The following is a 16050-nucleotide window of genomic DNA, read 5'->3' on the forward strand; positions in this document are numbered from 1 at the left end:
TTTTATGAATTAAATTTAAAAGCTGAACTTAGAGTTTAGACTTTTTTTTCTCTTTTTTTGTTTTAGTTATTTGTTTACTTAGTTTGTTTATTTTATGTGTAAAGCACTTTTTATTTCTTTACTAGTTTTTCTGCTCTCATCTATAAAGTCAATGGCCCAAGTTTGACTTTTTTTTCCTTTTCTTTTGCTTGTAAAAATGTTTCTGATGTGGTCAGCACATAGTCGGCCGTAAGTTTATTGTCTAATTTGACGAAAGTATTACTCAAGATTATGAAACTATCATTTGAACACTCCTTTTAAATCCCAAAAACGCTACTAAGCTTTAAGTTAACATATGTAAAAAAAATGAAAAATTTAGTTCTTATTTTATTTCATCTGAATTTTGATATGCATAATTTGACATTATCACATAATCTACCTTAAGGTGTACTATGCAGTCGATTTTTGTAGCGTCAAAGAGAAAGCAATAATAATAATTAAATTGACAATAAAATATCGGAAGTTTAGGGGTGGTTTTCAATAGAAAATAATTAAAAATTTATTCATTTAATCGAAAAATAAATTTTTATGTGCAAATGAACGGCTAGACTAGCTCCTAATTCTAAAATTTACTAAAAGTATTTTACTATAAACTTATTATACTACTTCAATCCTTTTAGAATTATTATATTAATTTATGCATGCATAAAATTTTAATTCAATTTGGTTTTCATTTTGTATTTCACTGTAAATATTGGTCCAATATCGATTCCAATGGCGCTTAAATTGTAAACTGATTATATTTTTATTATGTTGGTTGAGAAAATTGCCGGATATTTGTTTTACGTTTTTTTTTCTTGTGATATCCAGTTCATTTTATCTTACATCTGCTAACGTACATAAATTTGCAATTTTGTAGAAATCTTATCTATTGTTTTTTATTTTTTTTGTACCGTGATGAAGTCATTACCAAAATTATTTTGTTTGTGGGTTTAAATTTGTATGTTAGATATGGAAAGAAACCAATTGAAACTAGGTCAAATATTTCGTTTTACATAATATGTATGTATATGTATTTATACATGAATATACATATATAAAATATTTTATTGGGAAGATGGGTAGCACGATACAAAAAAAAATCATTAATTTCTTAGATAAAGAAATTTTCGAAATAAACATATGCGTGTATCTTCAACTTTTAAATTATATGACAAGAATTTTATGTGTGATATGAAGATATTTAAGAAGTACATATTTGATATTTTTGAAAATGAACGAAAACTACTAAATTTTAAATTTTACCTAAATATGAATAAATTTAGTAAACATCGAAAATATGAACTACTAAATTTTAAATATTTATGTTGCTAATAAAACATACACGTTTCAGTTGAAGGTTTTCTTTGCATGTATATCAATTTAAAAGGGGAATTCTGAATAAGAAGTGTTTGCTGCTTAACATACTAAACGCCAATTTTTCTTAAAAAGTTTCAGCTAACGAGCCGAACTTACACTTATACAACAGAGGCTCTATTATCTTCTCCATACTCCAGATTAATTCAAAAAAATTTATTCTTTCCGTTCCCAAGTAGCGTACGGGTTGGGTTACATAAATTTTTAAAAGAAATTCATCAGGGACCGACGCTTTTCTCATTTCAATTTTTTATTAAAGAGGCGATAGTTGGAATTTAAATCATTATAATAATTGTTAAGCGCCTAAAATGAAGGTTCCATTCTTTTCATACTAAAAATAACGAAAATTCCAAACGAATGACTCTTGAAAATCTCTTTTAAAATACAATAAAAGTGTTGAAAATAAAATATTATTAAATGCAATTTTTAGTTTAATTAAAAACTCTCTTAGAGCGACTCGTATTTATTCTTTTATTTTTTTTATTTTTGGTGTTTGTAAGTAATTTAGCGAAAAATTATATACGTTTCAATTCATAAAATAAAAAAAGAAGAAAAAAAAGAGGTGAAAAATTTACATAAATCGAAATGGGAGGAAATATTCAATTGTTTTGAGCGAGCCCTCAATTACAAAAACCAAAAAAAAAATCTAAGAAACACAAAAAACAATATGACAAAAAAATGTTCTTTTCATGCGCCGTTCTTGTTCGCCTGTGATTTAGTTTTATGTATTCTTTATATGCATATCATATGGTTATTATAAATACACTTTTTATTCGGAAATTTTTCAAGTACTTATGTATGTCTTTCCTCGTAATCTTAAGATAATTGCATTTATGCTCTCATTGATATCGCGAATAAAATTCCTACTATGTCGCTTTTCAATGTTTTGCTTTGTTTCTTTTTTTTTTTTCTTTTGTCGATTCCTTATTATTATTTGTATATTTTCAAGATGCAAAGATATACAGAAGTATATATGTATTGCAAAATCGGGTAATAGTTTTTTTTTATTATCAAAAGTCATTTTGGGAAAATGAGACCCCTTAGGATACTATAAAAAAAATCCAGAACAAAAACGAAATAATTTTTTTTTATTAATATGTTGTTGATTTTCTTTTATAAGACTTTGAAAATGTTAATAAACTTCAAAACTATGTACCAAGGACATTTGGAGCATGTTTTTTTTTTCCTTTTTGCTGTTCCTGCTGTTGTTGTTGTTTTTGTGTACATACATATGCATTATGTGTTATTTAAAACCAAATTATATTGAATATTGTGCATTTTGCTTCAATATTTTATGCTATGAAAATTGCAATTTCTGATGTTTTAAAATTTAAAAGAAAAATTGAGAAATAATGAATGTAAAAGGAAATTTATAAAATCATATTTTACAAAATCATTTCCAATTTTAATTTTAGTATTCAAGTGCTTATCCTAAAATTTTTTAACAAAATATTAAAATAGAAAAAATCTTGACTATAATTTTAAAACCAAAGGTAGTTTTTAGTGATATAGGCAAGTGTCTGTATTGTTTATTATAAGGTTATTAAAAATAAGTTTTTTTTTCTGTTAATTTCATATATGGGGAAAATTTTGTATTTGCTTTAAAAACTACAATTTACAAATAAACTTTTTATAAAAATTATTTGATTATTTCCTTAAATATCGACAAAATTGTACATTTGGGCGCTTCTGAAATCTTTACTTTTAGTGTATACGACAATCTGTTTAATAAAGCTGTTGTATTTGCGATTTTATATAGTATGAACCCGTTTAACTGTTAGGTTGTTATAATCATTAAATATTCTAATAGGCTAATAATCCAATCCAATAACAACTTCGATATTTCATTTTAACTATCCACTTGGAATGTTGTATAACTTGTCATTACAATTTTAAAATAATTCGAGCTATGATCAAATTTAAATGCTTCCATTATTCTGTAAGTGCACTCCATTTTTAAATTACTCGACTAAAAGAGAAAATAACTCGATTAAATAAAAATAAATTAGTTAACATCCAAAAACGACTCATCAATTTCCATATTCTTTTTTTTTGTTTCAATTTTATAAACACCATTTGTTACTATCAAACGCAACATTTTTGTAATTTGTAAAATTCTTAACAAATATAACTAGTTATTATAATCGCTTTTTTTTGACATACGAAAAAAAATTGAACGCTTTTTTATACGACTATATGCGTTTTCATAATTTTCATATTCCCCTAAAAAAATATTCTGGTTGTTTTGTTATTGCTGTTATTCGTATAGTTTTTTCTTATTTTACATAGTATAGTTTTAAATAGCACGAGCTAAAAAAAAATTCTCTCTTTTTCTATCACATTATTTAAAATTACGAAAATGTCTTACTTTTCTCAATTTCTTACAGCTTTTCCTTCTTTACAATTCAACTTTCTTACTTAAACAAAATATATAATAAATTTTATATATAAAAACGAAAACAAGAAAAAAAAAACTGATTATAGTGTACATGTAGGTACACACAAGTTAATATGACAATGCAAATGTTATATTATTCCAGACCCTGCCATAGGTATACGTGTACGAAGGAATGTCTATGCATTAAACGCTATATTCAAAGTAAATACACAGTAAGTTAACAAAAAAAAAACGGTTCCATATAAGAAAAGTTACCCGTTTTATTTCATGCATTTCGAAATTTTCATTATTATTATTTATAATATTATTTTTTTTTTTTTGTAAAAGGTGTGTGTAACATAAACGCGGCAGCTGCATTTTATTATGTCCTGAATATCCTTTTTTTGTCTTGTTTATTTTTATTGTTTTGTTTTCATGTTTGGTTACCTTTATAAAAAAAAAATGAATTTTTGATTTTTGTTGTGTTTTTGTTTCCCTGTTACTTTACAGAAGTTTACATCATTTTTATTTTAATTTACAATAATTGGCAAAAGCCTTGGATTTGTTTTTTTTTTTAATTGAAATTACACATACGGTAAATTTTTTTACGAGTTCCACTGAGATCTGATCATACCTACTCCACCTTCTTTTTTTAATATTGTAAGTTTTTTTCTTACTTGATAAAAAGAGAGAGAGCAAGAGTGAGCGAGAGATAACGAGATATAGTGAGATAGAGGGAGCTTTCCCCTTCTGTCATATTTTTATTTTAATTTTCTATTAAATTTTTTCTCTTGCTTTTGTTTTTTTTTAAAACCTATATAGAAATTAGTACACGTTTTGTTTATGATCAAAAACGGAGATAATGAGTCAACCTTTCTTGAAAAAAATATGTTTATACGAGTAGTAAATAAACTATTTTCAAAGTTGATTGATTGATTAATGCAATAAAGAATACAAATACGATTCACTTGGAGTATGGAGGCGTACTTTTGATATTGGACGTAAATTTTAATAAAGATTTTAATTGTGATTTAGATGGTGTTATACAACAACATATAATAAAAAATAGTTGATGCAACCTTTATGTAGGTAAGACTAGGTTTACATGGCCACTGTAAGATACACATAGGCCAGAAAGGTTCGTTGTGATTGCATCAAATCCACAAAATCCCTCGCTCTCATGAAAACCAGCCCGAGATTTTCAGAAACCGGCTAAGGTATATAGCTTTTGCATTCACTAGGTCTCTAATCCGTAAAAAGAAAAATTATCGAAGACATTTTCGCCTCTTCCTTGTCGAAACTGGACATGAGCAAATGAGGTGGGTCACCGTCTTACCTTCTCTTCGTCGTAGAAACTACTACAGAGAACATTCGGAGTGCGGGCCTTACTGACATCACCATTTAGACAAATATCCCGTTTATATGGCAGCTTCAAGTGTACTTTAAGCGTGTTTTATATCCATATAAACGTTACTTGGTTTGAAGCTGGCTTCACTTAAGTCAATAAATGTTAGGAATAACTTAAAATGTAACAACTAAACACGTCATTTTATGACTTTCAATCTGACACAGCAAAAGCGTAGCTTGAGTTTCGAGATCATTTCAAATCATGTACTAAAGCTGCCATATAATAGAAATAAATGCCCTGTTATGACTTCTACTACAGCTTCAATGTCATACCCCTGGTGCGACACACACCTAGCCTTAGTTACAGTTTTGTGATCGCATTTGATGTAATTTTATAGTCATTGGTTTTCTCAATTATCGCGTCGTGTAGCAGCAAGTTATACGTACTCATAGATATTCAAAGGTCCTTCCTTTCAGGTACAGCGCGTGGAGTTTTCCCATATCTTGTGAATAAATATTAAATATAACTTGAACGGTATATTTATTAACTTGAACGGTTATGCAAGAACATTTAAAATGTTATACCATATTCTACGATAAAGCACATCCAATTTTTTAAGGTTTACTTGGCAAATATAATACTCGTATACATATGTATGTACATCCCAAAATAATCTGTGAAAATATTTAATATTTTTTTAAATAATACAATGCACATGTAAATTTCATCCCATGCGCTTTTATTATGGAGCCTCTTCACACTATACAAAAATAGAATTTAATTTTGTTTTTGTTTTTCAAAACTAGTTTACAAATTTTTAAATGGGAACAAATTTATGTAATATGGTGTAAAGAAAAATGGTAATATAGGGTTGCATGTAATAATTCTAACATTTTATGCATGTAATTTTTAACTAACATCCATAAATGCAAATAATGTAAAGTACAATTAACTACTATTCAATTCACCCAACAACTAGTACAGGATAAAAAAAACGCGATAATATTAAAAAGGATGAAAATACATAAAAAATAAACCTGAGCCTATAATGTTCTCTAATAACAAAAAAAAATGTAATAACTATAGGCGATAAAATAAGGCGTTATATAAATTAAACAAAACTCTCTTATTTCTTCCCCTTATCCTGTCTATATGCATATCCATGTTCACTCATACAAACAAAGAGACTTTGAGCATTGAATATGAGCAAAATTGTATTAAAATTTGTAAGTTTTGTCCTAAAGATATTATTCAAATATGTATTTCACAACTATTTCAAATGTATAAGTATACAATAATGAAACAAGAAATGTAAAGGGCTGTTGCAAAAAAAAAAATCAGTCTTCTTTTTTCATTAAAATCAGGATAATCAGGATGTGAGCAAAATCACAAAACAATTAAAGATGAATAAGGAAGAAATTTGCATATTTTATGGTTTTATCTTTTCATTTTGAAAAATTTAATATATATATATATAATATAATATTGTATATATAACTTACAATTTATATAAATAATGAATAAATTGCGATTAATTAAGGTTATATTCTTTGATTCGAAACCTTGAGTTGCAATCAAATTAAAAAGGGATATTTTTAACTATAAGTATGTTTACACTTTATTGTATCATATGAACATAGTTATCTATATATAAATATGTGTTTAGGTACATATTTGTGTAGATTTGTCATATATATACGCACGTACCTATGTTAATTTAAGCTTAATTTTTGTACTTATATCAGTTTACCTTCAGTTGTATTGGGAACTAATGTAACATTAATTGATATTATATGGAAACATAATTTAAAGGCAACATGTAGATTTAAAATAAATTAGGAAAATAGTTTCTCTTTTAAATTTTTTTTTTTAATATTTTCTTAGCACAATTTCATTGAAAATTTTCTATTTAATACAAAATATTTAATTAATTTTTCTATATTTTAACCATATCACCTGTTAAATTTTAACAGTTGACATACTGAATCATTTTCATATATGTAACTATTTTTGATTTTAGAAAATATGTGGAATACATACTTAGCAAATGTGTTCTCTCAAAATATAACAATCACATACGCAACACACTTATAGCAGTATAGTAAATTTGAATATATTTTTCATCACTTGATTTCAAAAAATTGAATACTTTTTTAATTATGTATATTATGCCTTATGATGATTGTTATGCAATTCTTGTTTGGAGTCACGTAGGTAGAGTATTGGTTAGCAGAACATATACCGCAAATTCTTTAACGTCAAAATTTTGTTTTCAGTCTGCAAACTGTCTGACGTATAAAACTTTTACGGACAGAAATGTAGTAAACTTTTTACCCGTAATTGACTTTGAATTTTGATCATCCGTAAACGTCAAAACAAAAAAAAAATTTTTCTTAGATTTAAAATAATTTTATACTTACATATTAAAAATTAAGAAAAAAAATATTTTTTATATTATTTTTAACGTAATGATAGTCACTCAATACATCTAATTTATTTACTGAATTACTACATCAGACTGTCTGCATGTAAAAAAAAAAATCTGCAATTTTGACGCTTAATTGACTTTTTTTGAACGTTTAAGAATTTAAACTTTGACTGAAAGTAAAAACGCAGTAGAGTATTCGTAAACTCAGACAACTCAGATTTTGTAAAATTTGACGTTTAAGAATTTACCAATATTGATGAGTTTGCGTCAGGGGAGGCGATCCAATACTAAATATTTTGGATGATTACATTTTGGGAATAATAATTTCAGCAATTTGAAACAAGTATTTACAGTAATGTTTGATATTGGTTGTCATATATCGCAATACGGGTGGAATAAGTGTAATATTAATCAGTACAAGAGTAGACGGTTTGTTAATTTGAAATTGCCATCTGATTAAACGCATTGGAATTAAACAGAATAACTCTTATGGGAGTTTAGTTTTTTGAAATAGTTCTCCTATAATTCATTCTTTGCCATTAAATTGTGACAAATATTCTTAATAACTGATTGTCCGCTTATAGCGATAAAATGACTTTTTAACTTTATGCGCTACGGCATTTTATTGTGTTCTATTCTCTTATAATAAGACATGAAAATTTTTATATATATAAAAATGTTAAAATGAAATATTATTAGATTTACAGTATATATTATGTGATATTAATACATTAAATATACTATTTTAAGAAAATTCGTAAGGGATCATTTAAAAAGAAGAAGATAATGGAATTTATATAAATAAAAAATTTTTATTGCGAAATCCTAAGAGCCTTGATTATTATGTGTATATATAAACAGAAAAAGAGAATAGAAATTTTTAAGGACACATGCAAACCATTCATATCATTTTCATTTCAAATTCATTTTTCAACAGAAGAAAACTGATATATATCTTACGGTACGTACGGTAACCGATAGAGGGAAGGCATACTGTTAATTACAATAAAATGACCTAAGTGTCATTTCTAAACTAGATTCATGAATATGTATGTATGTGCATATAATAATTACTTATTATTATTTTTTTTATTTTTTTTTTACAAAGTATTTTTACAAAAATCCAAATAATAACTTCACTGATTACTGTCTACCCCTGCTGTGATTTTCTTTCAATTCCATTTCACCAAAATATTAAAAAAAAAAAGGATTTACAAAAAAAAAAATTTTTTTTTGTGTTTTTGAAAGGATTCTAACCCCTGAAGTATGTTTCTGCATATAAAATAAGTACAAATATATTTACGGCTATAAATATGTATATTATATGTACATAACTGTGTATATATTCAATGTTAAAGAGGTAAAGAACAATTAGTGAGTATTGTACATTTTTTTTTGTTTTACATTTTTGTGTTGAATAAAAGTTGCATTTATGCTAATATATTTTTTACATATCTACATACAGACATATATTATAGTCATGGTTGATTTCTTTCAGATATATTGTTCTTATTACATTATATATATTCCTTTTCTATATATTATATTAAAGGGGATGTACAAAGATTTATATGTGCATGTATGTATGGATGTACTTGAATATTTGAAAAATTTAAAATTAAAAATATTAATTTTTTGTAAAAATACAGTGAGTGAGTTCAGGTTGAGCATAAAAAAATACTTAAAACGTGCATTATCATTAGAGTTGCCGTATACATAAAATCAAAAAGATGTGATTTGTTTGGAAAACCATTTCAAAATGAATAAAAAATTTCGCTCCAATTATTAATTACTATTCACTATATTTAGATACATCAATATTTGCACTTCATTTTTAAGCTATTTCCCCCATACGCACTCGTACTAGTTTACGTACTCGTAGTATTATGTATTGGAGAATTGTCAATCGTATTTAATACCAAAATTTTTAAATAAAACTACAATTCATTTCACAACTGGTTTTTTTTTCGCACAGTGTGTCGTATGCTTGATTTATCGAGAAACTTTCAATATTTTCTTCCGTTACACTCTTCCATTAAACCTGTCCTCTGGGCTCCGGAGCACAGTAATGTCAAAGGGAAAGAAAAAACTATTAAATGTTAAAGCAGAATTGAATAGTTCCTGCTGGGTAGCAGAATTGAAGGTACCATCTTCTCTCTCTAACTAACTAACAAACTTAGCCTGTACTCTCTCATGTAATCAATACATTTTTTACTATTATGACTAAGATAATTTAATGTGCATATCATACACGACAACACAATTAGTAATTTCAAAAGCGCAGCTAACACATTGTGATTTCCCTAGAAAATACTTTGAGTATTTAATATTTAAATTACAACATAATATTATTATAATTACATATTTATATAATGATAAGAACAAGCATTGCATACACATACTTATAAGTATTTATATAAATTAAGTTTTCATATATTTTTCAATAACGTAAAATGCACTGAAGAAATTTAACTAAAGACAAGTTTAGATTTTCTTATATAAAATTTTTATCATTATTTTTAAATATTTACATCCTTTTTAATATCCTTTCTTATAAATAGAAAAAAAGCTGAAAAACAGGAAAATTATAGATTAACTACAATGAACTTTGCTGATTAACGCAAATAATGTGCATAATATATACTGTACGTGTATGTATACATAAAATTACATACATAAGAATCTTTAAGCATAAAAATTCTAATAATCTTTTTTTTTTGTTTTGTTAATAATTTCAGCGTAACCGCAAGGATTAAAGAGAACCTTAATATATAAATGTGTAGGTAACAAGATTTATGTATAAATTAAAATAAAAGTAACAAGTATATTTGAAATATTTTTAAAGAAAAAAATGTTGCAAATATTTCCATTTTTACTGCGAATTCATATATACTTTACAGGAAAAGGAGAAAAGAGACGAAGGAAAAAAGTAACCCTTTTGTTTATCCTGTTCTAAATTTTCACTTTGCAAATTTTACAAAAATTCTTAAACAATGGCAATTTCATGGTGTATTTTGTATCACTGTAGCTCTAATCGACTTGGTCAATTTTTGCATTTTTATACCCTGCACTTCGTGAAGGGTGTATTAACTTTGGTATGGAGTTTGTAACTACTTGAAGGAGTCATCTGCGGTATGGACATATATATATATTCTTGCTCAGCGTAAAATTCTGCGTCGATTTAGACATGTCCGTCCGTCCGTCCGATCGCACGATAACTCAAAAACGAATAATGCAATCGACACCAAACTTTCACAAGTTTTTTCTTTTGTGCCAAGGACGAACCCTATTGTTATTGGACTAAGTCGGACAACGGGTTCGGGTAGCTGCCATACAACTCCAAGAGTTTATATTAAATATTTCAAAAACTAATAAAGCTATAAAAATAAAATTTTGTATACATGTGTCCGATTATATTCTACACATGCTCTAAAAATTATAATGGGATAGCTGCACCGGTTCGGATGGCTGCCATACAACTCCAACAGCAAATTTTTTATATTCGGCAAAATAATAAAGTCAGATTCATGAAACTTGGCGGTCATGTGTCCAATTATAGGTCAAATATATTTCTGAAGTTTTAGAGGAATCGCTTGACAGGTTCGGGTACCTGCCATACAACTCCAGAAGCTAATTTTAAATATTTGGAAAAATAATAAAGGCAGATTCATGAAACTTGGCAGTCATGTGTCCAATTATGACTCAAATATATTTCTGAAGTTTTGGTGGAATTGCTCGACAGGTTCGAGTAGCTCCCATACAAGTCTAAAAGCTTATTCTTAATATTTGGAAAAATAGTAAAGTCAGATTCATGAAACTTGGCACTTGTGTGTCCGATTATAGATCAGATATATTTGTGAAGTTTTGGTGGAATTGCTTGGCAGATTCAGGTACTTACCATACAACTCCAAAAGCTAATTTTAAATATTTGCAAAAATTATAAGGTCAGATTCATGAAACTTGGCAGTCGGATGTCCGATTATAGATCAGATATATTTGTGAAGTTTTGGTGGAATTGCTTGGCAGATTCAGGTACTTACCATACAACTCCAAAAGCTAATTTTAAATAATTGGAAAAATTATAAGGTCAGATTCATGAAACTTGGCAGTCGGATGTCCAATTATAGGTCAGACATGTCCGTGAAGTTTCTATAGAATGATTTCAGAGGTTCGAGTAATTGCCTACACAATAACGAAAGGTGCAGGGTATAATTCAATCGGTTTATACCGACTGAAACGTTTTTACTTGTTCTTAATAGTTTTCATTTGCTTACACAGTAATAAAATTTTGAATATTTCAACTTGAATTTTAATGCAGTTAAAAATTACAGAGTTGAGGGAAACTCTTTATAACATCGGTGTTTTTTTAATTAGTATTAAATGATAATAAATTGATCACAAATTATTCTCTTTAACATATACATATATTAAAGAGAGTTCTTTTGTATTAAGAGTATGCTTTAAATCCCCTCATTGAACCTTTCACGAAATTACCGAAATAAAGTTCGAGTTTTCTAAGATTCTACAGATTTTACACTTATCGTTTTCGGATCATACTTGAACAGATATTAAAGAAATTTCTCATAAAGTTCATATAGTTGACAACTAATATGAATATATTTTCATAGGCATCAAAATTTTTAAACATTTTTTACATTTAGATTTCAAAAAATCAAAATTGTTTTGATTGCCTATTTAATTATTGAGTAAAGAAAAAATTAAGTTTTACATGAAAATTTTATCAGTTCATTTATTTAATTATTTGTGCCTCTTATACAGAAATTTTATGAGAATTTTCCAAAATCTAATATTGTTTACTTTTTCATGTTTACGTAACAATTTTTCTAGTTTCGTACCCAATTAATTCTTATGTAAATGTTTATTATTTTTCTTATATTCGTTACATTATTCTTTATTGACTTTGGCTTTTTTTTCAAAATAATAATTATAAAACAAGAAAAGACAAAAAAATATTAAAGGAATATGAAAAAAAAAAAACAAAATTATCGCTTCCTTTCTGGGTGATCGGAACAACAACGAACGAAATTTTAAAGTCAAAAATAAAAATCCGGGCAAACAAATAAACAAAATTTGGAATACGTTTTTCACTTTTTCGTTTCCAGTCCAATTTCTTTTTTTGTTATTTTAATTGTAAATACGAAATGACGTTTATGTCCCTTTAAATTCGACTTTATTTGGATTTCCGGTTTATTAGTCTAATAAATTATATAAAAATTAAAAAAAAAACGAGATAACAATATAAGAGAGACAAAGATAGATAATAGACTTAAGAGTAATATACACTCATTCAAAAATTTAACCACAAGTTATAACGTAAGGATGTGTTAGTGTATCATTTTGAATAAATATTTTGTCTGCAAATTTTGGCTAATACAAATTTAACATAAATTTTAAAAAAGGAATATTTTGTGAATAAATTGGAAATCGCGTGAAATTCCAAGATGAATTAATTTTCTTTTAATTTTTTACCAAAAAAATATCAATCAAATCTCAAAATTTTTTTAGGTTCCATTTATAGGAGGAAAATTTTTAATAGCACTTTTTAATCTGCAATACTCGTACAATTTGTTGTTGGGTAAATGAAAAATTTCTAAAAATTCAAACATTATTATCTCATAAGTAACATTATATAAGAAGTACATATGTACATTGTATTTGTTTTTATTAATTCTTGAACACAATAAATAAAATATTTAAATATAAACATAAATTATTCGGCAGTAACGAATCACAATGGCATGTAGTATCAAATTCATATTTCAAGTTTTTGGTAAAAGCAAAGCTGTAGCAATTACTGTTCTCAATACAATACAATATTTTTATAGGTTTAATCAAATGTAACTACTTATTGATTTATTACAGCTTTTAGCCTACTGTTCGAGAATTAGCCAATAATTATATGACAAAATTATATTATGAAAAAATCTTAAATGGCGATTTACTCAGACAAACGTCAAAAATGAAATTATGGAATTATAAATGATTAATTTTGTAGTATTATTCGTCTTGTCTAGTTTGATTTGCTTTAAGAGCTCTGCAGAAAAGAATGCATTTTAAATTTCCTATCATATTAAAATTCAATTAGTTTACAGCATTTATCTTGTAAGTTTTTTTTTATCTCATAATTTACTTTGTTTTAATATAAAATTTGATATTGCATTTAAATTATATGGAAAATTTGAAATCAGGTTCAGTCAGACTCCAGAGTTCATAATATACATTTATACGTATGTAAAGCAAAAAAAGATAAAAATCTCAAGAGAGCTACACAAAAGTACTTTTATATTTTTCTTTTTGATTTACTTTTAATATTTTTTGTATCAATATGCATTTGTGTACGTATTTTTTCTTGTTATATACTGTATAAACACATACACTGCATACATATTGTTGTAAATCATGAATATGTGTGGTACTTCCGATTTTGTTTATAAATGAATTCAAAGTAAAATAATAAAATCGCATTTTTGCAACTAAATGGCTAATGTGAAATTTTGTACTCATTCGTATCGTTGTTTCTGTGTTATTTTTATGTTTTTTTTGTTGTTTTAAAATTTTTTTATAAAAAAAAAAATGAGTTAAAACTCGAGTATTCTTACAATATTTACACTCGTTTTTTAATTTTGAATGAAATTTTCAGTAAAATACATTTTTATTTTAAAAAAGCAAATAAGTCGAAAAAATAATTTTAATTAAAAAACCTTTTATGAAGGTTATAAGCTAGTGTTAAAAATATATAATTGAAATTCATATATTAAAGTATACATATAATATACGTAAAAATATACATACATGTATGTGCGTTATATTGTTATTTAAGTTAGTAGATAAGAATAAGGTTTTATAATTTTCTTAATAGTTAATGCTCGTCCAGTCTTACATTTTATTTATTAATTCTTGTTTTAAGGCATCTTTCACCAAACCTAGAATTTGAATTTTGGAGAAATATTCTGATCTGTCCTTTTAATGTTCTTTTAAAGATTCTAACTCCAACATAAATTAATTAATAATTATATTACATGTACAAGTACACATACGAATTTATCTCATTTAGTGCATGTTTACTTATTTTATTCACTTACATTCAAAAAATGCTCAAGTATATGCTTTATAATAAAGTTATAATAATTAAAAAAATTTAAAGATTCATTGAATTGCTCACACTTTGCTAAATTTACTTAAATTATGTAAGAATTTGTGTAAATTAATAAATGTCTACTATTTATGTTACTGTTATGTATATGTAATATATTATATGTAGTATATGTATAATTTCTTAAAGCAGACACCGCAACATTCACTTGTAGATATATTTTGTGTGTATGACGTTAATGTGGGTCTGCAATGTTTTTAATCTATATAGTAAGATTACTTGAAAATTTTACTCAAATATTAAAAACATTTTATAATTGTATTGAATTATATTGTTGTGATTTTATCTTAAAAATCCCTGCAAAGGATTCTCTTTGCTATTATTCTCCTCTTGTTTTCTTTTTTCTTTCATATTTTCTTGTATATTCTTATTGCATATTTTAATTTGAATGTGTTTGTGCGGTGCACGTAAGAACATTGAATGTTCATCTTTCTTTCTTTTCAATCAAAGTATATATTACATAAGTTTGTATGTATAATATATGTATTTATAAAATGTTTTCAAAACATTTGTACCTTTATTTTGATTATAACTTCTGGCTGCCATCGTACAATCATCATCAGTACCTCAATCATTCAGTATTAGACCGTGTATACTTACTTATTAATATAATCTTGTAGCAATCATCATATTATCAATGATGTAAACAAAAAAACAAAAAGTTAAAACTTTATTATTGTGCATTTATATTGTGCAACTAATACACGCACAATTTTAATAATATTATGTCTGGAGATTAAACGTAATTTTATAAAATATTAAAACCAGGGGTGCTACAAAAAAAATGTGAATTAAGGAATCTTGCAAAAATTTTCGATCACGTAAAATCTACTTATGCGGTAGAGATGTTTGTTTTTACCAAATTAATCTTTTTACTTGTTCATCCTGAATTTTTTCATGTCTTTATTACAATACTTACTAACCTGTATCATTAAGTTTCGCTTTGAAAAAACTTTATCTATAATTTACAGTTCAAAAATAGTACGAATGACACATCCCTGAAACTTATGTAGTAACATACCAACACATTGTATGCATTTGAAGTATCCTACTGAATACTATGTACTTTATATAATGTACATATTATACTTAAGCATAATTTACTTCAAAAATTGCAAAAAAAAAAGAAAGAATTGTCTCAAAAATATTTTTGAGTCCTTTCTTTGAGCTGAATTTTTCCATCCATACATACACTTTTTAAATAGTAATTTTAATGTTTTCAGTGTGTGTTATATAATTAAAATGTAATTTGCATTGATATATTTTTCATATCTTGTTTTGTATCGTATCTATACCATTAAATATACGCAAAAAAATGTGTGAAAATG

General features: G+C 26.0%; 1 protein-coding gene across 9 annotated transcripts in view; it reads left to right on the top strand.

The window, feature by feature from the left end:
• The window catches only part of LOC129614031 (transcription factor E2f1), a 99069-nt gene that overhangs the window by 61612 nt on the left and 21407 nt on the right, over positions 1 to 16050 (top strand). For 2 of the 9 annotated variants that reach the window (XM_055528403.1, XM_055528402.1), the window contains one exon: positions 10287 to 10327. The exons of 6 other annotated variants lie outside the window; for them this stretch is intronic. The gene's annotated coding sequence lies outside the window, so the exon portion shown is untranslated. Of the gene's footprint in view, positions 1 to 10138; positions 10194 to 10286; positions 10328 to 16050 lie in introns of those variants that run through there. One more of the 9 variants, XM_055528405.1, reaches the window with a different exon arrangement.

The sequence above is a fragment of the Condylostylus longicornis genome, unplaced genomic scaffold (assembly GCF_029603195.1).
Source record: "Condylostylus longicornis isolate FDR11 unplaced genomic scaffold, ASM2960319v2 ptg000100l, whole genome shotgun sequence".
Lineage (NCBI taxonomy): Eukaryota > Metazoa > Arthropoda > Insecta > Diptera > Dolichopodidae > Condylostylus > Condylostylus longicornis.